General features: G+C 36.7%; 1 protein-coding gene across 1 annotated transcript in view; it reads right to left on the reverse strand.

The window, feature by feature from the left end:
• The window catches only part of LOC149543426 (flocculation FLO11-like protein), a 61,094-nt gene that overhangs the window by 5,081 nt on the left and 40,967 nt on the right, over positions 1 to 15,046 (reverse strand). The window lies entirely within an intron of this gene.

Below are 15,046 nucleotides of genomic sequence, written 5' to 3' on the forward strand. Positions count from 1 at the left end.
CCTAATTGGCAGGACAGTCAATTTTTTATGGATTCCCTACAAAACACCCTAGGCTGATTCTGAGATATGTTGAATAAGGCCCAAATGGGTATCTGAACTACGTGTACATTTTTCATATCTTTCCTACATTGGAAGTTACGGGGAAGAACCCTATTTGAAGGGCTACTAGGAGAATTGAAGGATTGCAAGAGAAAACCACCATTGGATGTTTGTGGATTTGAAATATTGGTTGTCTGTGATTATTTTGCAGTTGTCTGCCCCTGCTTTACATCAGATTGGTATCAGAGTTAGAAGACCCTGAGAGTGCAAGGTATGCACCAGGACAAGAGAGTAATGAGCGAAAGTTTGTTGCAAGTATGAAAGAGAGTCAGTGACTTATATCCTCCAATAGTGATGAAACTGGGTAACTGTGCAGATATCTTCCACTAAGAAGAAGTGGGTAGAAGAGGTCTTGGAGAGTATATCTTTCAGAATCCTGTTGGGTAGAGGATAGTTCAGTATGTGAAGGTATTGGGAAGAGATAAAAGAGATGAGACAAGCCTTGCAATGGAATATGCCACACAAAAGTAGTAGATTAACCACGATATGATATGTTAAGTCCTACTTTTGCATACATTATTTGGAAGTCATATGATAGCGGATCCTGAATATGGAGTGCTCAACTGCCAGATACTTTTGTCTACATAATAATTATATAAGATATAATTTTCTGATCATAGAAGCAAATATCATTCTTGGGAATATCTAGGCAGGCCAAAAAAAAGATTTTCAATATCTAGGGATAATATTGCAAAATATCTGGAATTTTTCAGATATCCAAAAAGTGCATAAAAACAAATAAAGGAGAAATAATTGATGTCTTGACTTACTATTAAAATTTTATAGACCATGACAGATTTTTTATGAGAATGTGATTGCCATAGAGGCCATTCATTCCATGGCAACCTCTAAGGAGAAGGCCATGTTCATCAAACTTGACACGGCAAATGCTTATGACAGAATTAAGGGGACATTCTTTTGGCTTTTGGATTCAACAGTGATAGGGTTAACTGGACTATGGTTTGTGTTAACTCTACCTCTTTCTTGGTTATTGTTAATGGTGAACCTTCTGAACTTATATTTAGTGCTACTAGGTGTCTTCAACAAAGGGATCCTCTTTCTCGTTATTTGCTCATCATCATGGCCGAATGTTTTGGTAGATTTATTAAATCCCATGTTAGACAGTCTAATTCAGGGATGAAGATGGTGCAATAGTTTGTCTCCTTATTCTCAGCATCAGTTTTTTGTTGATACAACTTTGATAGGCATGGCCAGAAAATGAAGCTATTTATTTCAGCAGGGCTTTGGACAATTATATGGCTGCTTAGGGAAAAATAATAATGAGGCTGTCTTGCATCTTCTTTAAACTTCTCATCTTATTCAGAGCAGAATCGCTCAGATTCTCAGACTCTAAATTGGCTCGCTTCCTCTGGTTTATCTTGGGATCCCCCTTGGTGTTAGACCTCAACCCAGAGAATTTCAGCAAGAGGTTTTGGGATAAGTTCTGAAAGAAGGTTAGCCATTAGATTTGCATGTAACTTTCTTCAACAAGGTGACTCATTTGAAGGCAGCAGTATAGGCTCTTCCTATTTACAAGTATTTTTTTGTAAGTTGCCCCCTCCAGCTTTGTCAAAAAGTCTCATGCTCTCACTTCCCAATTTCTATGGTCTAGTATTCTCTCTTTAAACTGGAGGTCGGTTGGGTAGGATTCAGTTTGTAGTCCAAGCCACCAAAGTAGGAAGAAGGTCTGGAGCTCTGACCAGCTGGTATTATTGGTTAGTTTTTATCTGCTAAGTTATATTGAGATGGTGCACTTGCCAAGACCAAGACTGGGCTAGAATTCTTTGCCCATAAGTACCTTAAGGGAGTAAACATCTCAAATGTACCTCATTGCAACATTGAGGGGAATGATTCTAAGATTTTGGATACTCTCAAAAGGAGGGAAAAGCTCATCAAGGAGGGCCTATTTCAGATTTGTTACAAGGGATCAAATGCTCTTTTGTGGTATGACTCTTGGGATGGTCATCCCCCAGATCTCAAAGTTCACCCACCTTAAGACCCTTTGTGATATTTTGGTAAAAGGCCAATTGGAGTAAAGGATAGGATCTCAAGACTACTTAGATCAAGGGTCAGATGGAGACAACTTGTTCGAAAGATCAGATTGGCAAGCATTATTTGAGAGCTTTGTTGGTAGACTTTGCAACTGCCCTAAAGGGAGGAATATTTTGGCTTGCGGCCTGATCCAAAGGGCAAACTTTTTGTTGCCTCAAACTACCTAGAATTTGATAGACAGTATTGGTGGAAGTGTGTGGAATAAATCCACTTGGCCTAAATTCATTTTTTTACCCTAAGCTTGTTGCTCAAAGAAATGCCACCTAGACGAATTTGCAAAAAAGAGGATTTTAGGGTCCTTCTATCTGTGTTCTTTATAAAAATAGTGAAGAATATACTTCATGTCTCTTATTTCAATGCCCTTACTCTAGGACAAGTCTAGCACTTCTGGTGGAAATTCTAGAACCATACCTATGTCCATGACACTTCTTACTTGAGTTCTAGATAAGTTTGGTGAGACCTCTAGCCAAGACCCCTTTTCTACTTCTTTCTTGGGTCATTGGCCCCACTTCAATCATATGAAATTTTTGGTTATAAAGGAATTGAAAGATCTTTCAAAATTCAAATGTGGTGAACACTCGCTTGTGTTGAAAGATTGTAAACCATCTTCAAGAGACTATTTCATCCAAATGTGATCTTTATGTGGCTATGGACTCGAGTGATTTGGCTGTTATAAGGACTTTGAATTTGGGGAGCCGTGGTTCAGCATTCTCTATGGATAGAGGATCTAGACAGTCCAAACAAAAAGCTCATAGAGGGGATAGAGGGGCAATGACTTCCCCCTCTTGAGAAAGTTCTAAAGGTTAATACGAATGGATTTTCCGAGAGGAATCCTGGACATGCAGGAAATGGTGGCATTGGTAGAGGCAGCGGTGAAGGTGCTGTGCTCTTTATCTCTATATATGACCAACATTCAAACAACCTTGTGGTTGCTCTTGCTACTCTTTATGCTAGGGTGTTCTCGGGGTTGGAAACAAATTATTTGTGAATCTGATTCACAAATTGTGGTCGATGTGTTGAATAAGCAAAAGACTGGATGGGGCTAATTGGCATTTGGCCTCAATAGCAAAGCAGATTTTGAATCTATGTTCTTTTCAAGATAATGTTTCCTTTTGTCATATTGCATGCAAAATTTCTAGCTAAATGGGCTTTCAAGAATCTTGACAGGGAGGATGTGGATGATTGGGAGCTATTGCCCCCAGAATACACAGTGATTCTAGAAAAGTCAATTACTGGAGACAAGATATGAATGAATTTTATCTGTGGGGTTCCTTTGGGAACTACTAGTTGCTTGTGTGATGTCCTCAGTTGGGCTTGGTGCCTTTTGCTTTGTACTCTTTGCTTTGTTATGAATAAATTTTTACCCCTTTTTCAAAAAAAAACATTAGTTAATAAATTTTAGAAAATATTTTACAAACCTAGAAAATTATAAATAAAAACTAAAAACTAAAAATAATAATATATTACTAATTGAAAAATAATTAATCTACTAAAAGTAATGCTGAAGTATAACAGTTTAATCTACTTATTAATTGAAAATCATATAACTATTCAAGAAATTAAATTTATTTTTATTGAAATTTTTTAAAATTGTTAGAATTATTTTTATATATTATTTATTATTTATAAATTTGAAAAATTAAATAAAAAATATTACAGCTTTAAAATGAAATGGAAAACCATTTAAAAAATTAAAAAATATGCTCACAATTTTGTTGATGTAAACAAAAATAAATAAATTTACCACAAAACAAATGAGAGAAAAAGACATTTTATAAATTAATAGATTATTATATTGTAATATGCTTACTAAATTTATTGAAGCAAACAAAAATAAAAATTAAAAATTTACCACAAAAAAAAAGAGAATCAAATGAGAGAAAAACCATTTTATATATTAATAGGTTATTATATTATTGGCACAAATGAATGCAAAAAATGAATCTTAAAACAATCTGCACACCTGGAGCAGACCTTCAAGAACACGGAAAAAAGAAAAGAAAAACTAACCACAAATTACTACCAGAAATATTGAGGAGAATTTGATTGCTGTTCAAAAATTTCACATGCTTGTTAGAGTAGAATATGTGAAAGGCTTTTGACGACATAAAATTGCAAACAAATAACCCACACAAATAAAAAGGCAGAAATGGAAAACCAAACCCAAAAAACAGTTAAAATTGCTAGCCTTACAGAAAAACCTTACAACAAATTACTCTCAGAAATATTGTGGAAAATTCGATTGCTATTCAAAATTTTCACATGCTTGTTAGAGTAGAATATGTGAAAGGCTTTTGACGACATAAAATTGCAAACAAAAAAACCACACAAATAATAAAGCAGAAATGGAAAACCACACCAAAAAAACAGTTAAAATTGCTAGCCTCACAGGAAAACCTAAACAGGAAACAGAATATTGCAAACAGCCAAAAAAAAGGATCAAAATGGCATTTAAAATCATGATCACTAGGCTTTTTTCCCCTAGTATTGTGCAGTTTTGAACAAAACAATTAGGCACAAGAGCAAGAAACAAGAGCTTACAATTTAACACAAGGGTCTCTCTGCAATCTGCTTACATAGTTTTAATTGTGATCTCAATATATTCATGTGCAAACAAAGTTTGATCTGTAATTTGCACAATGTATGATTGTTGCAAACTCGCTTACAAACAAATAAACATGTTTCCGGCAACTTCATCAAGCCAACATAAACTGTATTACAAGCAGAATTCCGAGAATCACCATGAAATCGCCTGAATCGCCAGTTTGGCGATTTGATTCAACCTAGGCAATTTTTCATGAGTCGTGAATCGGAACAGCCAATTTTTTCTCATGAATCGCCAATTCATGCGATTCATGGAAAAAATCCCCTGAATAGGCTCCATGAATCGGCCACGCGACAAGGCATAAAGTGGACTTATTTCTTTAATAAAACACATGTTTTTTAGGTTTTCTTTTTGGCCTTTCCTCTTTGTCTTAACCCTAAAGGGCCTTCTAATTGTTAAGCATGAGTAGAAGAGAGGAAAACTGAGAGAGAAGAAGAGAAGAAAAACCACAGGTTTCCAACCGGCAAGAAGGAAAAGCACCAAAGAGATCAGAAGTCCATTTGGGGAGGCCATAAATTGCATTGGGAGCATTAAGGAATCAATAGCAACACTACTCAACTCATTTGCAAGAGGTATGTGCTGATTTTTTTTTTGCATGTTAGTGTATTATGCATTTTTTGTTATATTTTTTTAGTTTTACTAAATTGCAAACTAGGGTTTGTTGTTTTGTAGCTTTTGTTTATTAGTTACAAACTTTGATGTTCTACTTGGACTTTCTTATTGCAGCAGCCCTTTGCTTTCATTTTCAGCAATGGGTAAAAAAGATGAATGTTGGAAATATACCGAAGAGTTTCCTGGAAGAAACAAATTTAAAACGAAATGTAAATTTTGTAAAGAAATAAATTCTGGTGGTATTTATCGAGTCAAATACCACATTGCTGCTATACCTGGACATGATATTACAATTTGCACTCACCAAACAGCTGAGGCAAAAAGCACTTGTTTAGTGGCATTAGAAAAATATGAACAAGAGAAATTGAATAAGAAAATGCAACTTGAAGGGTTAAGGGCTATTGGCTCCCATGCTCCCATAGCCCATTTGCAGTTGCATCAGCTTCCGCATCCATAGGTTGTGTTGGGGAGGGTTCTTCCAAGCCTCCTTTTCGTCCTAGTTCTAGTGTTCATGCGAGTGCTAGTGTGCTAGTCGGTCTTATACTAAGATTGAGTCCAACTCCAACTTATTGCGGCCCAAAGTGCGGAAAAACAGAATGGATAGTTACTTTGTGCCCTACACTACTCCTGGCTCACAACCTACGCTTGAGGGCATGGGTTTGAACAAGGAGATTCATGATGCTGCCACAAAAGAGATTTGCAAATTTTGGCACTTTTGCAACATTCCATTTGTTGCAGCCAGGTAATTTATTTATTTTTCTTTGTTTTCTTTAAGGTTAAATTTAAAGTAAAACTTTAATCATAGATTCATTGATTAATCATAGATTCACTTTACAAGCTTACATAATGATTTGACATCTAAATTTCTAATCACAGTCTATTTATGATAGGGCTCCTTATTGGAAAAACATAATAAATGCAATTGCTATTTGTGGTCCGAGGTTTAAAGCCCCAACTGAGGCTGAGTTGAGTGGATACCTCTTGGATGAAATGGTAAAGGATATGAAGGTTGAGCTTGGGGAGCACCGAAAGGAGTGGGTCAAAAACGGTCGCACCATCATGACTAATGGTTGGACGGGTAGGAGGAATAGAACACTCCTCAATTTTCTTGTTTCCTGTGGAGGTGATTGATCATTCTACTTTCCTACATACATAATTGTGAATCGTGGTTGAATATTTCAAATTTTGATTTGTTGATTGCTAATTTCTTGATGATCCATTATAATTCATTGTTTTGTAGGATATAACATGTTCGTCAAATCCATTGATGCTTCCGCTCATATAAAAAACGCCACATAGTTATGTGAGGTTATTGAGGAAGTCATAGCAGAGGTGGGGGAACAACATGTGGTGCAGGTGGTGACTGATAATGCAGCAAGTTATGTTGTTGTAGGTAAACTTTTAAATTTTCAAGTTTTGAAAATAAATTTATTTGAATTTTGAACTTTTTCTAATTCTAAGTTTCCTAACATGTTTGAATTTCTAATTAACTTAAAATTGTTGTAGGTAAACTTTTGATGGAGAGGCACCCCACCATATTTTGGTCTCCTCGTGTGGCACACTGCATTGACCTCATGTTGGAAGAAATTGGCAAGCTTGTGTGGGTTAAATCATGTGTCGAAAGGGCAAAAAATGTATGCAAGTTTATTTATAATCATTCATTTGTCTTTAGCACAATGAGGAAGTACACAAGAAGCAAGGAGTTAGCTCGTCCAAGCATCACAAGGTTTGCCTCGACTTTCATCACACTACAATCCTTGTTGACATCAAGGGACGATTTGAGGAGCATGTTTGTTGGGCGGGAGTGGATTTCATCTTCCTATGCTACGACCACTGCAGGGGTAGATGTGGTCGATTGCATCTTTGATGATGATGGTTTTTGGAAACCTGCTAAAGAAATCCTTAAAGTAAATTTATTGCAATTTAACATTTAGTATTTTACTTTCTAGTATTTAATATCTAATATTTAATTGTTTAATGATTTAGTTTTACTTTTTTATATTATTTTATATTTAAAGTTTTGCCTTGAATTTTTTTTTACATTATATGCAGGTCACTGAGCCCCTTGTATCTCTCCTACGAACTGTTGATGGGGAGAAGCCCTCTATGGGCTACATATATGAGGGCATGGATAGGACCAAAGAGACCATTAGAGCCCAGTATGCAGGAGTGTAGGATAAGTATGCCCCTATTTGGGATATCATCGATAGAAGATGGCAAAATTAGCTCCACCAACCCATCCATGCAATGGCTTACTTTTTGAATCCAACATTTTGTTTTCGTCCTAACTTCAAGGCAGATGAGGAGGTTCTCATCGGCTTATATACAGTGATCCAGAGGTTGAGTAGTGATGAGGATAGCGCAGTTGCAACCATTGAGCTCGACAAGTTCAATAATAAAGAAGGGCCACTTTTCTCTGGCAAGATGGCCATAGATGCTCAGACAACAAAACAGTCAGGTAAAAATTAAATAATGTATTCATGAATCTAAAGTCTATGACTTATAAGTTGTACATTTTAATTGTTGATTATGTAATTTAAAAGTTGTAAATAAGACTAATTGCTTTTGTTTTCCCTTATTTTAGATAGATGGTGGCAAATGTTTGGGCCCACAACCCCAAAACTTCAAAAAATTGCCATCCGTATTTTGAGTCAGCCAAGCAGCGCTTCTGGATGTGAGCGCAGTTGGTCCATGTTCAAGCACATCCACTCGAAGAGGAGAAATAGGTTAACTGTGCAGAGGTTGAATGATCTTGTCTTTGTTCATTACAACCTTTGTCTTAGGATCAAACAGAGTTTGGGCGCTGACTCCTCTCCAATCATTCTAGAGGAGATTGATCTAGAATCAAAGTGGCTCACTGAGGCTGTGGATCCAGTCTTCAATAAGGAAGACCATGAGTGGGTTGACCAGGTGGATAGGGAGGCTGAGGCTATGGCCCTGGCAAAGGACGCAACTAGAGCACGTTCAGGCACTGGTAGACGCACATGCGCACGCACAAACACGGGCCATAGTGATGTTGTTCGTGAGCCCATCTTACATGCACGGGATATGGTTCGGCAGTCCTCTAGGACCTCCCTTAGACGCCTTTCTAGTAGGCAGACTGAATACTCAGAGGCTGAGGCTGAGGCTACGACCGAGCTTGAGGATGATGATGAGGCTTGAGCTGGAGCCTTGTTTTTTCATTTTGTTTACAAATATTGATAGACATATGTTTCATGAATCTTCATCTTAGATTCTTACATACATTTATGATTTGATGTCTTATGGATCTTCATCTTACATACATTCTATGATTTGAATCACTATGATCATATGATTTCTATTTACTTCAGCTAAAGCCTACAATTTACATTTTGCGTTGTTACGTATGTGATGAATTTATCATTTATGTTCCATGTTTATGTATGTTAACTTCTATTTGATGATGTTATAGTGTCTAAGTTATATTCAATAAAGGGTGCATGAAATAAGTTTTAAATTGTTAAAATCTCTAAATTTAAAGAGTTTTTTTAAATTTGCTGATTCATAGCCGATTCATGGCCGACTCGTGGCCGATTCATGATTTGATTTGGCCTTTCCGATTCCAATCCGATTCCGATTCTCGTTACTTTGATTACAAGTACTCCATGTGAAAGCAAAATTTGAAGACACTATATGTCTCAAAATAAAATTCATGCACAAGTACTCAATTGAAGATACTCGTATAAATTACAGCACAATAGATAATAAATTGCAGAAAACTTAGGTAGACATAATACCACTCAATGTTTGACACTGATTTACTTAGTGGAAACTTTCCTGGAGTACAAATAAACCACTTTACTTCTGCTTCAGACATGTAGCTTTACATTTTCTTTAGTGATGTTAAATGCATCATTATGCAACAGGATGGCTTTCTTGGAGCATAAAACTACACCAGTCTCTTGCACACACTGATGACCTTGGCTGCTAATTGATCCTGCTTACAAGTTGCCAAAAGAAACTGTTGTATAGACAAGATATATATATTATAAATGCTGGAGACTCATTTGAATCGCCATAGGCTTCCTATTCCTTGACTTACATGCTTTTGTTCCAGCTATAATAGAACATAGAAAGAAAACCGCATTATGATTGAGACTGATTGAAATAGAGGAAACTTTCCTGGAGTAAGAATAGACAGTTTTACTTTTAAAATGTTTAATTTGTGGTTCCATGACAAGATACCACTCTTGGAGCATGAAACTCTATTATGTGTCATACATTAAAACCTTACTGTTCTTAATCCTTCTTGGAAGTCGCCAAGAGAGACCATCACATCTAGACTTGCATAACTAAATAGATCTAAAGACTCATTTCAATAACCAGATGTTTCCCATTTCTTGATTCACATGCTTCCTTTGTTGAACTCTTCTAGATGATCAGAGGAGGTAGGGGTGAACCAGCATGCAACAATTACTTAACTTATTATGTCAAACACGTCTAGCAATTAACAGTAATCCAAATACCCAATTGATGAAAGACATTGCGAATGAGCACACAAACACATTCCAATGCATATGACATCATGCAAAGCACAGATGCAAAGCACAGCACACAACAATAGGATCAAATTCATTCTCTTCAACCTTCCACCAATGCATATTTGAACCAATAAGTCATAAATAGGTCATCAAGATTAACTGAGTCAGCAAAAGACCACCACAGACAGCCATGTCGCACTCGAAAAAACATATCTTCACTTGTGCAGTAAACCAACATAAAACATAAAAGCTAGAACACTCCATAGACATTAGAAACATGTCAACTAAATTGCATATCTTGAGATTACAATGCAGAGCATTCTCCAAACTTACCCTGACTATTCCTAACAACCAGCTTCCATGTCAGCAATAGCAAAACACAACTTCCAAAATACTATGGACTTGAATAAATTATAGTGAAACATTCACAGACCATGCATTTCAAAACCAACACTGCAATCCAAAAACCTCTCATGCAGAGAAATACAGAGTGTTATGCCATAGGGACTTCAATTTCAATTTCTTGCATACTTTAGCTTCCCATTCATCCCTCTTTTCAGATACACCTCATACAATCTTGTCATCATCATTCATCAAATTAATCATGTGAGCACAATACTTCAAATACTCTTTCCTACATATCAGACTACAAATACTTTTATCTACATACTAGATGTCTTCATACTTCTGTATTCATCAACATCAGGTTGATATCAATGTCCAAAGCATGTTAACATCAATGCTAACACTGAACATATTAGCTAATAATCGTCCCCCTTGTCATTAATGGCAACACCAACCAAAAGAGCATTTGCATTTTCTCTCCATTATATATATATATATATATATATATATATATCCTTTTGACATCAAGGACACAAGGTGTGAGAACTAAAAGATCTTATGAATGTACAGCTCCCCCTTTCAAGGACCACTTCTGCAAAACTATTCCTGAAATCAGAAAACCTCACCCCTCTGCTCCCTCTAGGAGCAGCAGAGGAGCAGCAACCGCATCATTCCAAGAGGCATAAGATAGACAATAGAACTCTCCCTAGAAAAATGTGTCCCTTTTATGCATCTAGTTTGAAAAAGGAAGAGGCAATAAACCCTAACCTGCCTTCACCAATCCCTTTGTGAAAAAATCTGCAATTTGTTCTTCATAGGTACATAGTCCAACTTCACTTCATTTTCAGCAAATCTCTCTCAAGAAGTGATACTAAATAGAAATGTGCTGTTTTTGAATGTATCACCGGATTATTTGAAATATTGATAGCACTTGTAATATCCACCAAACTAAATCCTATTTCTTACATCCAAGAGACTAATCTGTCTCCTAAGAAAAATGCAGCACCACTTGTACTTCTGTCAATTGCACATTCAGCCCAATTAACATCAGTAAACACTTGTACTTCTGTCCCTCTTATGCATCTAGTCTGAAAAAAGGAGAGGCAATAAACCCTAACCTGCCTTCGCCAATCCCTTTGTGAAAAAATCTGCAATTTGTTCCTTCATAGGTACAGTCTAACTCACTTCATTTTCAGCAACTCTCTCTCTCAAGAAGTGATACTGAATAGAAATGTGCTATTTTTGAATGTATCACCGGATTCTATGAAATATTGATAGCACTTGTAATATCCACCAAACTAAATCCTATTTCTTACATCCAAGAGACTAATCTGTCTCCTAAGAAAAATGCAGCACCACTTGTACTTCTGTCAATTGCACATTCAGCCCAATCAACATCAATAAACATTTTTAGACAGAAATAATGACATCTTTTGTAACATTATCCATGATCCGGAGTCCCTTTAAAATATCGTGTCATCCTTTTTATTGCCATCTCATGAGATTGCTTGGGATTAGCTTGATATCTAGCAGCCAAACAGACTACATGAATAACATCTAAAGTTGAAGCAGTCAAATACAACAGTTCTATCACAAACCTATAAAGCTCCTGAACAACTTCCAGAGATTCATCACCTTTTCTTAAGTGACAAACAATAGGCATTGGGGATCCAGCTAGTTTAGAGTTCTCCATCCCAAACTTCTTCAGCATTTCTTTGGCACACTTGGTCTGAGATATGAAAATACCATTTTCTTTCTAGATTACTTGAAGACCTAGAAAGAATAACAACTCACCAATCATAGGCATTTCAAATTCTTGTTGCATCTCTTCAGCGAACTTTTGCAAAGGTTCTCATCTCCTCTAAATATGATATCATCAGCATATACACTTACAATCAACAATTTACTAGTTTCAATCTTAAGGTAGAGATTGCCAGTACCTTTCCTAAATTTTAGTTGTAGTGGATATTTGTCCAATCTAGCATACCAAGCTCTAGGAGCTTGCTTGAGCCCATAGAGTGCTTTCTTGAGTCTGCAAACCATCTCTGGATCATTTGATAACTCGATACCACCTGCTTGTTTTATGTAAACTTCATCTTCCAATTCTTCATTCAAAAAAAAAAAAACTTTACATCCATTTGTTACACTTTAAAGTCTTTATAGGCAACAAAAGCAAGAAACATTCTAACAGCTTACATTCTTGATATCAGAGCAAAAGTCTCTTCAAAGTCTATTCCTTCAACTTGAGTATAGCCTTTAAATATCAGTCTTGCCTTGTTTCTTGTGACTTGCCCATCTTCATACAACTTGTTCTGAAACACCCACTTAGTTCCAATCACATTGTTGTCCACCAATCAGAGAACTATTGATGGATATTTTATGACTGCACCACCAACAGAATAAACTACCAAAGTATCTTATCCTGCTGAGAAAAATCATGTGTATGCTAAGATCACAAAAGATCATACAATTGATGCCAAGGTTCCTTTTTAGGTATGGATAAGCTTTGAGGTCATCGTGATTTGTTTGCAACACAGAGACTTTACACTTGAATCATTCTTTACCTTTTCTGCGATATTGGTGTAAACTTCTTCATTGGATATTGCAGTCTCGTTGTTCTTCTTCAAGTGGGCATGACTGAAATTAAAAGGAAAGGATTAGAAGGAACTAAATCTACTCCTCAAGGAAATGATATCAATGAATAGTGCTCCAATGGACAAACTCCCAATAACCAACCTCTGCTTTGCCAATATCAACTACAACTCCACAAGAACTGGTGCAATCTTCAAAGGGTTATGCAAAGAATTTTCATATCACAATAAACACCATCATAATGAACAATGCACATTTAATGATAGAAGTTAAGCATCCATAAAAAAGTGACTCAGGCTAACACAACATGACAGCTTCCAATCAGCATACTACCAAAAGTATGAGCCAAGGAAACTCATCAATCATCATTACATTTCTCCCTAGAGATCAAAGCACTTTTCAACAATTGAGAAACCAGAAAGACACTGTGCAACAAATTGAAATAAACATGAATCCACCAAGTCTTCACGTCTTACAACTATTGTTTTTTCTGCACGTCTTACAATAATGTATTCCCCATCTACTCTACTCGACTCTAAGGAGCAAGGGATAACTATCTAATTAGCTACGTATATATGATTCCACCTGATCTCGTGATTTATAAATGAGAAGGCAAGGCCTATATAAAGATTTTCAAATTATAATGTGCAGCCCAGATTGACATAGAATAGAGGGCCCAAATTTTGCCACCTTAGCCATAATTAGGGTTAGGGCAACAAAGAATCTATGTCATAAATGAGTAGGTCCACACGGAGCAATCAGAAGAGTGGTGTCCCCTTAGAGGGAGAGTGGTCTGAGATTACCCATAACGCTTGAAGGTTCCCCTCGTAGTTACACCACCATTAGGGACCGGGTGACGCAAAAATAGGGGATGGGTTTCCAAGACAGGAGGACAAAGGGCCCTCAATTTGAGATGGCGAGGGGATGGCAGAGGGGTGGGTACATATGGTATACATATAGTACTTGAAATGCTAGTTATTAAAAGATGGTGACTATTAAGAAGTAACATAACAAAATCGCAAATGCCAAATAATAAATAGTAAATACTTGAACATTGAACATTGAAGTCTTCAATATCAAATTACTAATTAGAAATTAGAATACATAAGTTTTAAATTACTCAATCAACAAATGGAAGATTTCTATTATATAATATCAAAAATATCTTATTGTAAATGGGCCCTTGGTATACTATTGAAGTTGAATGGCTCCACGTGAGCCCACCAAGGATCAAGGCTTGTTGAGTCCAAGGCTCTGACATCATAAGGGATGAGGTTGGGATCGTGCCTTGGGTGAATTAGGCGGAATGGATACCCCTCAATCCTTAGCTCTTAGCCAAAAAAGTTTCAACCTATAGGCTCTTGCTCTCGTATCACGTAGCAAAAATTTCTCCGTAGTGGCCCTCGTTAGGACTAGGTTGCTCGCTGACTTCATGCCTTTGTTGGGCAGCCTTGCTCGCAGCTTTGAACCTCCATCACAAAAAAACATCTAAACATAAAGATGAACACAATGAGTAGCATGATATCAAACAAGTACGAAAATCAAAATGTCAAAATGAAAAAAATGTAGTGAAGGTCGTCACTAATAATCCCTTGGGAGGTCACAAAAAAATATCTAAACATAAAGATGAACACAATGACTAGCATGATATCAAAATAAGTACGAAAATCAAAATGTCAAAATGAAAAAAAATGTAGTGTAGGAGGTCACTAATAATCCCTTGGGAGGTTGGCGAACTCCTCATCACTAGAGCCACTGGACTCCCAAGGTCAAGATCTGCCAAAGGAACACCAACTAGTCCTATATCTAAAGCACCTTCATCCTCATCAATATGTGATAGCTCCTCTGGCTCTACATCCCATAGTGTTGTTGGGCTCTCCTTGTATACACGTGCCCTACGACCAGTGACACAAGGCACTATGTAAAACCACTAGCTTCTCTGCTCACCTAGAGGTAAGTATATTCCTCTTAAGAGAGGTTATAAGTAGATGAGTTCCTCTCAAAAGTTGGAGCACAGCAAACAAATGGTCAATGTGGTATTCGTTGATCTCTGTCCATGACAAGTCCACCACAAAATTGGATCCTCATTTGCCATAGTTCTTATGCTCCTTTGTCACAGCCTTATAACCCCTAAGAGTAGTAAATTCCATCCACTCAGTGTGAATCTTACCAACAATTTCAACATCATACATCCTATCAATGCACCTAATGAACCCTTCCTTCACGTCATCATCTTGAA

This window comes from Cupressus sempervirens, chromosome 8 (genome assembly GCF_028749045.1).
Source record: "Cupressus sempervirens isolate cs-2001-9-10 chromosome 8, ASM2874904v1, whole genome shotgun sequence".
Classification (NCBI taxonomy): Eukaryota; Viridiplantae; Streptophyta; class Pinopsida; order Cupressales; family Cupressaceae; genus Cupressus; species Cupressus sempervirens.